The following is a 13,833-nucleotide window of genomic DNA, read 5'->3' as shown; positions in this document are numbered from 1 at the left end:
ATCTCCGCCTACTGGGGCTTCAGGTCAACCGAGAAGAAAAGCAAAAGAGCAAACTCGCCCCCGTGCAGAGGATCTCTTTTCTCGGGATGGAGCTGGACTCGATCACCATGGTAGCGCTCCTCTCCGAGGAACGCGCTCGCCTGTTGCTGAACTGTCTGAGAGAGCTCGACAGCAAACTAGTGGTCCCACTGAAGTTCTTTCAGAGGCTCCTGGGACATATGGCATCCGCAGCCGCCGTCACGCCGCTCGGATTGCTCCATATGAGACCACTTCAGCACTGTCTTCACGATCGGGTCCCAAGACGTGCATGGCACGCGGGCACACACCGGGTCTCTGTTACTGTGCTGTGTCGCCGCGCCCTCAGCCCTTGGAACGACCCCTCGTTCCTACAGGCCGGTGTGCCTCTAGGACAGGTGTCCAGCTATGTTGTTGTTTCAACAGATGCTTCCAACACGGGTTGGGGGGCCGTGTGTCGCAGGCATGCAACTGCAGGCCTGTGGAAGGGTGCCCAGTTGCATTGACATATCAATCGCCTAGAGCTGTTGGCAGAGTTCCTCGCTCTCCACCGCTTTTTACCAGTGCTGGAGCAGCGACACATGCTGGTCAGGGCGGACAGCACGGTGACGGTGGCGTATATCAACCGCATGGGGGGTATGCGCTCTCGCCGCATGTCTCAGCTCGCCCGCCGTCTGCTCCTCTGTAGTCACCTGCGGCTGAAATCGTTGCGCGCCATTCACGTTCCAGGCATGCTCAACCATGCAGCCGATGCGCTCTCACGGCAGCCTTACGCCCTGGAGAATGGAGACTCCACCCCGAGTCTGTCCAGCTGATATGTGCGCGATTCGGGGAGGCCCAGATCGATCTTTTTGCTTTCCCCGAGAACGCTCATTGCCAGTTGTTTTTTTCCCTGACCGAGGGCTCTCTCGGCAGGGAAGGTCAGGGAGGACGAGGAACAGGTTCTGCTAGTTGCGCCCCTCTGTTCCAACCGGACCTGGTTATCAGAGCTCTCCCTCCTCGCGACTACTCTCTCAGGGACAAGGCACCATCTGGCACCCTCGCCCCGATCTTTGGAACCTCCACTTGTGGTCCCTAGACACGAGGAAGAAGGTAACCTACCGAGTGCAGTGGTTAATACCATCACTCAGGCTAGAGCCCCCTCCACGAGGCGCGCCTACGCCCTGAAGTGGAGTCTATTTACTGAATGGTGCGTCTCTCGCAGAGAAGACCCCCGAAATTGCCAGATCAGTATTGTGCTCTCTTTCCTCTAAGAGAAGCTGGACAGCAGGCTGTCGCCCTCCACTCTCAAGGTTTACGTGGCCGCCATCTCCGCTTATCATAACGCGGTAGCTGGCGGCACCGTGGGAAAGCACAACCTCATCATCCGGTTCCTCAGGGGTGCTAGGCGAATGAATCCATCCCGCCTCCCTCTCATGCCCTCTTGGGATCTCGCCCTCGTTCTCACGAGTTTACGCGCAGATCCCTTCGAGCCTCTCGATTCAGTATCTCTAAGATTTTTGTCCCTGAAGACAGCTCTGCTGGTCTGTTTATGATACAGCTGCACTATTCTCACGAGTGGCGTCTGATATTACACTGATGCTTTTGACCTGTACTGTACCCTGTTATTTGCATACGTCATGTTAATAGCCATACCGGCCTTCATGAGTAGCGATATTAGTTTACTCAGTGTAAGCCAGTTTGCGATGGTGTACGTGGTGTTAAATTTGACATATAGCTGTCACTTGCACGGCGGACAGCATCTGGCGATTAAATGAAGGATTAAACAGAAGCTCTCGTGCTAGATGTGGCACGCAGTTAACTGAAAATTTTATCCCACAGACTTTTCATAGCGGACTTGAAGCCAATGGAAGTCTTTTATCCACTCTTCGAAAAGTGTAGATGGTGGATTAACATTCAGCACATGATCACTACTAAGATGTGTCATTATTTGTAACTAGATGGTTTCTAAGACAAAATTAGTCAGTGTTACCTTTATTCTCATCTTCAGCGCTTTACATTTTCGCGATAGTAGCACTCTCTGTCATCCCAAGCCAGAAGGCATTGAAGTGATTGACAGCTGATATTTCAGTGCTAGAGCAGTGGGCCAATAAGAAGAGCGCGAATGCGGGGAGAGCATTACAGATTTGACTTTGTTTACTGCAGCAAGTTGACATGACAACTGTTTTAAACCATTTCTGAGTGCTGCGTTTCCCGTTTCAAATGCAGAGATGCATTCCAAAAATGGTCGCAATTTCGAGCCCTGCCTAACTAATACTAGGTTGGACCTTTTGCCTTCAGAACTGCCTCAATTCTTCGTGGCATAGATTTAACAAGGTACTGGAATATATTCTTCATATATTTTGGTCCATATTGACATGGGAGCATCATGCGGTGGCTGCAGATTTGTCAGCTGCACAGCCATGGCCATTTGAGTACAGTGACGTTATTGTCATGTTCAAGAATCCAGTCTGAGATGATTTGTGCTTTATGAAATGGCGTGTTATTCTGCTGGAAGTAGCCATCAGATGATGGGTACATTGTAGTCATGAAGTTACTGTTGCCTTTTTATTAGCTGGAACTCACTGGACCTAGTGAGCTGTACCTAATAACGTGGTTGATGATTGTATTTGTTGGCCATATCGGTATCTTATTGTGTTTATATTATTGTATATGATTATTTGCGTAGTGCCTTGTTAAAATATTTTATTGCAAAAACAACAACAAAATAATAATAATAATATTAATAATAATTATATATATATATATTAGTTCTGTCAATCAATTAAAATAAATTAACTAATTAATCACACTTTTTTTAATAAATCGCGATTAATCACATTTAAAAGACTGAAACTTGTCATTTTTGCTATTAAAATGTCAAATTTATTTAAGTGCAAGACAAAAACTATTTAAATTCAAAATATAATTGTTTATTAGAATTTTTTTTTTTAACTTGTAACACAGATTTCTTCATGTAAACAACAAACCCACAATAAACCATGAAGATCCTGACTTGACAACCATATTTATTACAGAATTAAAACACAGGCATGTCTATACCATTTGAATTTTAAAACAATCAATCACAATAAAGAAAAAAATGATTTCCAAGTTGGATACTAAGTGGACTGCAAAAAAAAAAAAAAAAAAAAGGCCAAAATACAGACATTGCAAATATGGAAGTTAGAAAATTATAATATAAATAATAAAGTATTGAATTCAAACAATTGTACTCATTGTACAGTTGTGTTGCTGTGAGTTGAGAACATTAATTATATATGTAAAACCAATTTTGCTTAGTCCTCCTTTACATTCATTCATTTGCTAAGACAGTCTAGTCTGTTGACATTATCGTGGGACAATGTGGACCTTTTCTTTTGAATGATGTGAGTTAAGATTGCAACGCAATCTCACAGCAATTCATAACTTTTTGATTTACTGGCTAAACAATGACGTTTGTTGCTAAGAAACGCACGCTCGTGCACACAGACCAGGGGCCTCATGTACGAAGACTTGCGTGGAAATCATACTAAAACATTGCGTACGCAGAAAAAAATTTAGTTGTATGAAACATTGCGTACGCCGAATCCCACGCATATTCTTTTGTACATCCGAATGAACGTGAAACTGAGCGCAACATGCACGAGCACAAAACCCCTCCTTGCCTCCTCCCCCGTATGAATATGGTAATGTCTCTTCTTTGCCAAAACCCAACGAAAAAGCAAAGGCAAAAGCAAGCAAAAAAAGAAAAACTTTGAATTGGAGGTGCTGCTTTCGGAGGTAGACCGGAGAAAAGCGTTGTTATTTGCAAGTTTGTTCTCCAGAATTAACAAAAAAAAAAAAAAATAGAGTGGGAGAGTTTAGCTGATGCAGTTAACACAGTTGAGTCTGAACATCGCACTGAGTGAATTAAAAAAAAGAAATAGTGTGGTTTATAGGTGTAAAATGTTGCAGTACCCTTAACAGTCTCAGTGGCGCAGCTCGTAAGACGCATGTCAACATGTTTTGACACATTCGAGCATGAACTCGGTTCGAATCCAGCGTCTCATGAACTCTTCTTTTTTCCCCCGCTACATATCAGATTTTGCCTACTATTTATCACGAGAAAGACAAGTAGAAATCATTAATAAGTTTGTGCATCATATTTTATTTGCACATTTATTGAATGGAAATGTTTCTGATTCACGCATACAAATTCATCTTCAGATGTGTCTTTATAGCAATATGCGTGCTGTAGGTAGCTCAGATTACATTGGGAAAACAGGCGACCGCTGCAAATTGTGCTTTAATGTTTAGCTGGTCAACTGTATGGTATGGAAACCTTATATACCTGCTAGATGAACCCGTCTCATACAGCTGCCATTGCAAGGCTCAGACACTTTGTAGAGAGGAATTTAACACAACTGCCTCTAGGAGTCGCCAATGGAAATAAAACAGACACGCACAAAAAATGTGCGTACGCCAGCCATAAAGCTGGCGTGGAGCTGCGCACATTCAGTTCATCATTAGTAAATCCAAACGTGAGCGATTCTGAGCGTGAAACCTGGCGTACGCAAAGTTTTTGTGCGTACGCAGCGTTGATACATGATGCCCCAGGGCCGTGCACAGGGGGGGTGGCCCGGTGGCTAAAGCCACTGCCCCTCTGCCCTCATTGGCTGAGGTGCCCCTCTCAAGAGCCCCTTGCTCTTCACTTTTCAATCACGTTGAGCATCTGCCCCTGTAAGGGTTTGTGCTCTGTGCACAAGCCTGACACAGACACACACTATGCACGCAGGACAGGGCAGCCGGAGCAACTCCCTTCAGGGACTCCCTTCCCTTCGTTCTGAGTACATTTACATAAGACACCAATTATCTGATTTTAAAATAATTAAGATAATACTCTTATTAAGAGTCTACCATGTAAGCAGCGATTTTTGATTACCTTAAAGGACCACCGAGTCACAAAATGCAGAAGTTTTTCTTTCCATTCGCCATGCAGTATCAAATTCTATTAAAACAGAAGTCGAAAGTTAAAAATGAAACACCCAAAATTGCATAAAACTCTGGAGAGCCTGGTGATGCGACATTAATTATTTTATACTGAAACTTGCCAAAAAGTGCTTTCTTGGTCTTATCCATATTTCTTTGCATGTTGAACACACCATGGCCAAAAAAAAAAAAAAAAAAAAAAAAAACGCAGTCATTTTGACAGCACTAATATTTATAGATGTATAACCATATATTTATTATTTATATTTACATTTTATATTCAGTATTAGTCAGCTGTTTGCTTAATATCTTCTGACATTGCTCCACCAGCAGACATTCATCTGACCATAAGACTTGGGAAGTACATGTCTACTTACACTAACCCTAACTCCAACCTTACAGTCTACTAAAACTGTAAGGAGAATCATTTGGCATGTAGTTGCATTGTAACTTATAGTCAACAAATGAGTTAAGGGGAACATCAAAATAAAGTGTGTTTTAAGAGAGTTCACAGAAAGCATCCTGAAGAAACACAGAGTTACGGACGTATACACAATTACTGTAATGACGTCAATCTTCTGGCAGTTTGTTCTGGACTTCCAGTAAACGACATTATTACTGAATCTGACTCACAGATCAAGGCCTGGCAGGACAGATGTGTCTTATCAGAAATAGGCATTAAAACTCTGTGTGTGTGTGTGTATGTGTGTGTGTGACTGTAGGACTTACATCTCAGTGTGAACAGCCAAGTCTTTCCAGTCAGAGACAGAAGATGAGTGTATTATTAAAGGTCTGGAAAGAATGAACACAGCAGACTACAACACCACATGTGAGTGTATAGAAGAATATGTGTGTGTGTGTGTGTGTGTGTGTGTGTGTGTGTGTGTGTGTGTGTGTGTGTGTGTGTGTGTGTGTGTGTGTGTGTGTGTGTGTGTGTGTGTGTGTGTGTGTGTGTGTGTGTGTGTGTGCGTGTGCGCATGTGTGTGTGTTAAAATATGAGGGACTGTCTCCATTTTAAATGGCAACTAATAAAAATACATTTCCTTGCTGGAAAATCCAGTTGAAACCAGCTGCAAGGTGATTTTACATGGTTTACAGCTGGTCACAGAATAAATAGACTTTTTCAAGCTTTAAACTGTAGCCGTTTTTTTTTTTTTTTTGACCCACAGCATACAAAAATATCCTCTCTCAGTCATAGTTTTAAGAATAATCATATATTTAACTAGTAGATTTCATTAACTATAAACTATTTAACTTTTAATGTGAGAAAAATGTATTGGTGAGGACAATATTTATAATTTAGATTATTTTTGTACATGACCTATGACCATAAAAGCAGAAAGGAATGCAAAGTCTTAATACAGATAAAGCATCTATAAAAAAAAATGCAGACAATTTCACTACAGTCTACAAAACTGGTTTTACTGTTGATATTCGGGGCCAGTTATTCAAGAAGGGACAATTTTGTTCGCTTTGACTTGTTGGATGGAAACGCTGCTTTATTTGCACGTCTTTTATGCGATAATCCAGTTTTGCACATGAAGTTAATTTGCATTTTTGGATGGATACATAGCTATTGACAGAGTTGAAGGAAGCAGACCTCATTTTAAGTTTGTGAGAAATACTACAGTAAGAGCTTTCCTAGTGATTATTTGATGTATTTGATTTGGTGTTAGTTCAAGCTTTTTTTGCAATGATTCACACACAATGTCTTTACAAAGTTCACAAACACACACACACACACACACACACACACACACACTGGATACATGTGAGAGGATACATGAGCAATATCACACGAGTAGCAGTGCAAAATGGCTGTATATCCGCACTGGTGGGAGGCGTGTGTTGGCACGAGGCCACAGGTCGAGTGCCTTAGTGCCCCCACCAGTGCCGATATAAACTCATATCACAATGCTAAGAGTGTGATATTGCGTTTATAAAACAGTTTGATGGCATAATTGTGTATATAAAAACAAAATCAAACATGGGGAGTCTCAAAAACTCTTTTGTATGAGGAACTACTTTCTTCCACGTTGGATTCAAATCATAAGCTGACAGTTAAACAGCTGAGCAAGCATCTTTTAAAGATTCTAACGACACTTTAGATCTGTAGTGTCTGCTTGTTGCTGGCTGTTTGTGGGCGGAGTAATACACAAAGGGTAAAGATGCTGTACGGGTGCTGATATTACTTAAATATATCACTGCTATCAGCCAATCAGATTTGAGAACCAGACAGAACTGTTGTATAAATGTTAATATTCACTGCTGTATGGACATTTGTTTTGTTAATGTACAAACCTGATTTAAAGTCCACTAATTGAGATTGAAGCATCTTTTTTATAATTGTACTGACAAGCGGTTGTAGTGTAGTAAAGTAAAGACGGTAAAATTGCTGTAATTCATTACAAAAAAAGCACTGTTTTTAAAAACGGTTTAAACTTGTAAAACTCATTCGTGGTCATTTGATGATGATTGATGATCACAGAGGGCTGCTTAGCGAGGTCTGTTGGCAGGTGGGGTAGGCATGACAGAACCGCTTTATCTATCTGCCTCCATTCCTGGCCAGTGGAAACGGTCCCGTATCCGCTGGACCATATTGGCCACCCAATTCTTTTTCCTCTCGGACTTTGGTCCAGCAAGGTTTCAACCTATTGTCTCCCTGTTGTTCCTTAGCAAATGAGCCCCCTCCTGGGACCTGCTGAAAAACATCATAAAACAGGTTAGTATTATGAGAGGGGGACTCACCATCTCTGGCATCCGCTGTCTGATGCCAGAAGGACGAGCTGGTGACGAATTTTTCGATTAGGCTGTCTATGGTGACGGCTCCATCTGGGGCTGGTAGGTTGCAGGCGCTCTCAACCTGGCCAGTCTCTCCCAAGGAGCACGGGCACTGGCAGATCTCTCACCACCCCCACCTCATCTCGCCAGGTATCAGGGCCGGCTGAAATAGTTACATGTCGGGCAGGGACTTGACACAGGTGATACGCAGGAAGGTCTTCGACCCAGCCCGAGGGGGCCAAAGTCCGTGCACGTACCAGACTAACCGCACTTCCAGAGTCTAGTAGGGCCCGGTACGGTTTTCCGTTGACCATGACATTGGCTTTTGAGGTTCCTTCGGGTAGATCTCTGTGTACAATGCAGCCTGCCAGCCAGGTTTGTGAGGGGGTGGTTGGAATAGGCTCATTCCGTGGAGAGGGAGCTGTCGGCCTGCACACGGGTCATTGAGGGCCCTCTGTCGCGCATCGCTCCTGGACCACCCTCCGGGGAAAAGGCGGCGTTCGCTCCCCTCCTTCCCGATGTAGGGTTACATCTGTCAGTTAAATTGCCTCAATGAGCTCCAGGGTGGTTGTGGGGTTTCTCATCCTGACTGCTCGTCGATGGGATCGGGGAAGAGCCTGGAGCAGTTTGTCGATGACCACCCGTTTCGCTACCTGACTCGGCGTTGGGTCTTTCTCCAAGAGCCAATGTCTTGCAAGTCGTGTGAGATCCACTGCTTGGTTCCGGACTGGCAGATGGGGCTTATATGTCCACTCAAAGGTGTATCTGGGAAGCCGATCAGTCACCAACTGCTGTCTGGAGGGAAAAAAAAGAAGGAGAATAAGGGTTACTGCTCTGTCTCATCTGCATACTTCTCCCTTTCTTGTTCTTTCAGTTGACTTATGTAACCAGTCTTGGATGAGTTGCAGCTGGTGCTGATTAGTTGGAACGAGAAGGCCCAGGTGTTCCTCTTTCCTCTCCAGGACAACGCTGATAGCTTCAAGGGATGCTCGTCACAGTCAGGTAATTAAACGATGGACAAACTATATCAACACACAAGCTACGTCCCAAATCGCATACTTATGCACTGTTCTATGCCATTTTGTAGTATAAATAGTGTAAGTAGTGCGTTCAAACTGAAAACTCTAAAAATAATAAGTGCACATTAATTACCTGGATGATGCACTCATTCAGCTGGTAAAATTAAGTGTGGAATGATGGACACTTCACACACTCAACAAAGAAGTTTTGCTCAAGTAGTGGAAGGGGGGGGAGCTATCAGCGCACAAGTTGGATAACTTTATTTATTTTGGATGGTGAAAGCAAAATTCTCCTATGAGTGATTATAGCGCCTCCCGATGGTGAATGTGGTTATTTATTTCACTCATTTGGCAACTGTCAAACAACATCAGGGAAACGGTTTGAATTTCCGCTTAGTAAAAAAACATTAGTGTTCCATTTGGGACTACACTACATACAAATACTTTGCTGTTGAGTGTGTAAGTGCATAAGTACATAGTGCATGAGTGCATAGTGTAGCCTACAGTATGCCATTTGAGACGCAGCTACAGTTCTGTCCAAACAGCTTACAAAAGAGGATATTCATTAAAGGAGCCTTTTAATGACCAATAAACATGCTTAAAAAGTTCTTGTGTGACACATTAATTGCGTAAAACTGGAGATCTAAATTTAAACATTTTAATTAAATTTATTCCTGTGATACAAAGCTGAAGTTTCCGCATCAATATACTGTCCTTCAGGAACCATGATGATTTAATGAGCAAAAATTGCTGAAAACCATTCTGCTGTGAAACATTTTTAATAAACTTTTAAAAATTCAGCTTAAAGTAAGAATAAACTGACTTAACAAAAAAAATGAATTAATGAGTTTAAAGTAAGTTTAAAGAACATTTTTTTTTAAATCCCAATTGTTGCCTTAACACTTTGATGGATTTAATGTTAACTTGTTGAATAAAAAAGTAAAGTTAATACAAATCCCCTAAATAGGTCTCTTCAGTAACTCCAAATTAAGATGTGGCTTCAAACCACAATGTCTTGTCAAAAACAAACAAACATTTTCCAAAACTAACACAATTAGCATATTTTTTCCCCAAAAAATGAGACATCTCAATTCAAACCACACCACAGTTTGATTGGATGTTGCTCACCATCCCTCCTTTCTCTGCACTGAGCTAATGGTTTATTATAAACACATCACAGCCTGTGTTTACGCTGCATGTATGCATGTGTCTTTTCAGCCAGCCATCCGCAAACACATCTCAAAAGAGCGGCCTGTAAAATCGCCTTTCACAAAGGCAGCAAGCTCCCGTCAAAGCCATCCTAACTAGCATGACTACAAACACGCTCATTAATTAGTCAACAGCTTAGTGATCTAACCACCAGCCAGGATGGGAGGGGGGCAGGGTGGAGGTCAAATGAATGACCTTGTCTTGATTGGTCGTTGTGGTGACCGTGCCACCCTATCTGTCAAGCACTTCTTTTCAGCACGGTGGGAAAGCATGTTTGGCCCACGACCCCCATCATCCCCTGCTCATTGGACTACAATTCCCAGCCATTGGGCATGAGAGTCAGGTTTGTGCGAGAGCCGTCAGTCAGGGCTAAAGTATAGCCGTGCACAAAAGCAAGCTGGAGCAAACACTGATGAATGCCTTGCTTTTCTATCCAATTCAGCCATGGATGAAGAAAAGGACATAGCAGAAAGGCACAGAAGTCTAGTTACTCTAGTTTCTTCCCTTTTTTGCTTGTCTCTGTTGCTTGCTGTTTTTTTCTTCTTTTTCCATTGGTGTACATCATCTCTTTCACTCCTCTCTCTCTCTCGCTGTTAGTATTGCTCCATCCTAATGGATTTATCTTTAGCTCTGCTCTGAGCCTAGAAGAGGAACGTTGTGACATGGCCTATTTTGCTACAACAAGGCTCTTCCATTAGCGTGGAGTCTGTTAATAAAAAAATAACTGTTACAAAAAGTGGCTCTCGTAGGGAAGAGGGAACGTCTGGTTTTTATGGGGTGTGTTGATGTCATTCACAACTGTGGACGTCATGATGCTCATTCCCAGCAGTGGCTGACCTTCCAAGAATTAAAAGAAGTGATTTGGAGACCGTATTGTAGGCTCTAACTAATAAAATATAATTCTCCTTTAGCCTAATATAAAGGTGATGAAGAAGTAGGGGGGTCCCATATTTTGCACATCTTGACTCCACAAGTTAATGTATATTGAATGGCTGTTTCACAATGTGGGTTATTGTCTGTACTTGCGTGCTTCTGTTCTCGTGAAACAGATGTGTACTTGTTCTGCAACTTTTGCCAAGGATGCATCAAGAGGTGACTTGTGCAACCTTGCTTAGCGCAACTATCCCAGAATGCATTGCAGGTCAACTAGCGATAGCTAATGGGAGAGGAGAAAACCTGCATGATTTTAAAAATGCTCCTCTGTTGTGTTACAAAATAAAGTTTTAATTAATTTATTTATTTTTTTTCTGAAAATGTAGCTCTTTATACATTTCTGAAGAGAGTGAATTATGTCGCCAGAGGTATGTATGGCTGCATAAACATACGCTACAGGACAGTTTGATGCCACTCTTTTTCGTGCTCACCAGCTGACCACTTACCTCTGTATGAACGGCTTTTTGGCTGTAACCACTTTGCCCCGTTAGCTCGCCATCTACTTCGGTGGACTTGAAATGCAGAGAGGAGTTGACCACGACATCAGGGATCGAGTCCGGTGAAGAACGGTTACAGAAAGGGTGTAAGACAAAGCCAAAAAATAAAAATAAGTAAATAACAGGGTAAGAATGTGGTAAAATCTGAAAACAAGGTAAAATCAGATGAGGGCTTTTCTTTTTCTCGATTCCTTTTGAAAATTGTTGGTTGGGTTTAGGGAAGTGAGTAGGGAAAAGGATACCTCCTTTCATCTTGTCTTTTTTGTTTAATATCAGTTTTAATTATTAATAATGGCCATTATAAAAGTATAACGCTGGCAAACGCTGGCGCGTCTTGGGTGCCGCTGCTCACTGTGTTTACTTTTTTACCCTAATATTTTATTGGAATGTTTTATTTTTGATCTGAACTCTGAATCTGGGGCATTGATCTTTGTGGACTCTGTGATCATCCTGGACTCTGTGATTGCTGTGATCACTGTCTGGTTTCCCGCATACCATTAACTTCTCCAGCCCATGTCCACATCCTCACTAACCCTCAGATTACACATTTTTTTGGATTACAACATGTGGCTGCACACCCTGTTCCTGTGGATCCTTCTCTGCTGTGCTGTGATTGGTATAACCCCTCGTCTGATGTATTCGGTGGGAGATCTCTACAAACTCAGGTCTGCAACCTTACATCCTGTGCTACCACTTCTGAGCCATCCGGACCTCATCCGCCGGCCGAGGCCGAAATACATACACCGCAGCTCTTGTCGGAATATTCGATCTATCAGCTCTGACAGTAATGCCATAATTCGGTCTTTCTGGTCTAATACAAGACAGTCTAGAGTCGTCAAGAGGTGTGTTGACCATAATCTCCTTTCTTCGTTGCCTAGATCAGATCACATGACAACTGTTTGTTTTATGCTTTTTAACGTTCGATCACTCAATAATATTATACATGAGCTTATCAAAGACCAAAAATACAGATTTTATGTGCCTCACTGAGACTTGGCTGAAGCCAATTTAATTCTGAATCAAACCATACCGCCTGGTTATAAATATGTGTAAGCCCTGTAATACTGGCAAAGGGGGTGGTCTTGCACTATTTACCTTGACCATTTTAAAATTAGCCTTATACAGATAGTAGAGCCCACATCCTTTGAAGTTTTGGTTGCATTACTTAAAGGTTCAACTACTACTATTTTAGTTGTAATTTATCGACCACCAAAACTATCTGCTATGAATCTTTTTCAGTGAGCTTTTTGATTTTTTTACTTATATTTGTACTCTATCTTCAAATATTTTGTTTATTGGTGTTTTTAATATTCATTTTAATAACACCTCCGATGCCCTTTATAATGATTTTAAATTGATCCTGGACAGTGCTGACCTTATCCAATATGTTACTTTTCCTACACATTCCAAGGGGCATATTCTTGATCTTGTATGCTGTTCTGGTGTTGCCCCAAACAATATGTCTGTAACTCATCATCTAATTTCAGATCATAAGTCTGTACTTTTTTATGTCTCTCTCTCTGGGAAGAGTAAAACCTTCACGCTCTGTCTCTTTCCGAAATATCTAGAACATTGATGATAATATCCTTGATGAAATGATAAACTATTCTGTCAATCATTGTATCTCCACTTCTACTTCTGACTTGATGCACTTTTATAATAATAGCCTGTCTCAAATATTGGATACTGTGGCCTCTATGAGAACTCGGACCGTATCTTATACCAACCCCTCTCCCTGGTTTACTCCTGAACTGCGGCATCAAAAAGCTTTAGGGCGTCACCTGGAAAGACTCTGAAAAAAATCTGGTCATGAAGTCCATAAGCAGAGTTATTCTGACCATCTTGCCACTTACAAGACTACAATACAAAGAGCAAAATCAGTTTACTACTCGATTCTTATTAACACTGGACACTCGAACTCTAGGATCCTGTTCTGTACTGTTGGTAAACTGTTGAGGTCACATGACTCTCTTTCACTTGACCCAACTCACTGTGTTCCTTACTCCAACTTTCTCTGTGCCAAGATTGATCAAATTCATCAAGGATTGCTTACATCTGTTTTATCTTCTTATGATAATGATTATGATCATATTCCAGTTGATTGGTCAGTAAACACTGTTTCTAATTTTGAACTGCCCACGGTTGATTTTATTACTAAGGAGATTATGAAATCTAAGACTTCCACCTGTTCACTTAAACCCCTACTGACTATTCTAGTTAAGTCCTGTATTAATTCACTCTCATCCTTCATAACATCTATTGTCTGTTCTTCACTATCTACTGCTACCGTTGCTTCATCTTTAAAAATAGTCTCTATCACTCCAATACTTAAAAATACTGGTGCAGATCCCAATGATCTAAACAATTTTAGGCCAATTGCCAACCTTCCCTTTGTTTCCAAAATACTGGAAAGAGTAGCAGCTCAACTT

The 13,833-nt window shown here is 41.9% G+C and overlaps 1 protein-coding gene across 6 annotated transcripts in view; it reads left to right on the top strand.

Moving 5' to 3' along the window:
* sulf2b (sulfatase 2b) overlaps positions 1-13,833 on the top strand; it is a 544,759-nt gene that overhangs the window by 117,784 nt on the left and 413,142 nt on the right. For 5 of the 6 annotated variants that reach the window (XM_073938025.1, XM_073938054.1, XM_073938035.1 and 2 more), the window contains one exon: positions 8,621-8,748. The gene's annotated coding sequence lies outside the window, so the exon portion shown is untranslated. Of the gene's footprint in view, positions 1-5,679; positions 5,795-8,620; positions 8,749-13,833 lie in introns of those variants that run through there. The other variant, XM_073938046.1, reaches the window with a different exon arrangement.

Source organism: Danio rerio, chromosome 23 (genome assembly GCF_049306965.1).
Source record: "Danio rerio strain Tuebingen ecotype United States chromosome 23, GRCz12tu, whole genome shotgun sequence".
Classification (NCBI taxonomy): domain Eukaryota; kingdom Metazoa; phylum Chordata; class Actinopteri; order Cypriniformes; family Danionidae; genus Danio; species Danio rerio.
Note: the sequence above shows the minus strand (reverse complement) of the source record. Positions and strands in the feature narration are given on the sequence as shown.